A 1,191-nucleotide genomic window follows, 5' to 3' on the forward strand; every position below is an offset into this window, starting at 1 on the left:
CACCAAAAAAATTTCTCTGATTTTGGTTCTGTGATTATTCTCATAAACTCTTTCTCCATATAAAAGAATGAGGAATGTGAGACTATATTTACAGTCAAATATACTATTATCCATAAAAGTTAGCTAGAAAGACAAGTAAAAAGTCAACGTACAATTTATTTTAGCTTTCTCTTCTGACATCTTAGATTCTCTTATGAAATTTTAGTTAGAACTAAGCTTTTTAAAAGATGCTAACATAATAGTTTTCATAAACTGGATAAACTTTGAATATAAGTGGTGTTTGCCAAAAGAAGGTGTTTTATTCATGCAGATCATATGATAAAATTCTTTTTTGATCATATCAAAAGACTATGGCTCATTCAAGAATGATTGGTGTGTATACTTGAAATAATGCACCCTGGTTTCTAGGCTGATAAAGAAGGGAGGGAAGACGAGAACTGACCCTCTGCGAGAGCAAGAAAGCTTTGAAGAGGTCCACACCATGCGTGGGTGCTCAGGAACCACTTTAGTGGGAGCAAGAGGTGCAGGAGCTGAATTCATTGATTAGTCCTAACAGGGTTATTTTGGTAGAGTGTTTTTTTGTTTTTCATGAACAAGATCATATCACCTGCAAACGGAAACACTTTTACTTCTTTCTCTCCAATTTGGATGGCTTTTATTTCTTTTTCTTGCCTAATTGTTCTGGCTAGTATGGGGAAGCACGGGACTTGGTTGGAATGTCTGTAAGGAGGATTCTCCGATAGGTTGGGGGCCTTTGGGGGGACCTTGCCAAAGGCGGCAGCCCCTGCCTTGACTTTTCCAAACAAGTCCGATCCCCTGGGTGTTTACTTAGACACGTAGTTGCTTAAAGGACAGGACAGACCAGACACATGAGGATGCTAACCCTGCTGATAGAATCTAATAGTTAATTTCAGTTCAAGCTGTTGTGACAATAACAGGCACAGGAGGCGGGCGCACGAAGCTACTTGGTGGCTATAGCCAGGCAGTCCCTTGGCCTGTCCTTCACAGAAACATGTGTCAGAGTCATCATTCATCCGTCTGCCAGGGTCTGCCGGTCAGCCCCAGCAGCTAGGATTTCTAATAGTATGTGGAATAGAAGTGATAAAAGTGGTACCCTTGTCAGCTATTGACTTCAGAGGAAAAGCATGAGGATGTTAGCTGTGGAGTTGTCCTATGTGGCCTTTATTCTGT

Source organism: Myotis davidii, unplaced genomic scaffold, assembly GCF_000327345.1.
Source record: "Myotis davidii unplaced genomic scaffold, ASM32734v1 scaffold184, whole genome shotgun sequence".
Classification (NCBI taxonomy): domain Eukaryota; kingdom Metazoa; phylum Chordata; class Mammalia; order Chiroptera; family Vespertilionidae; genus Myotis; species Myotis davidii.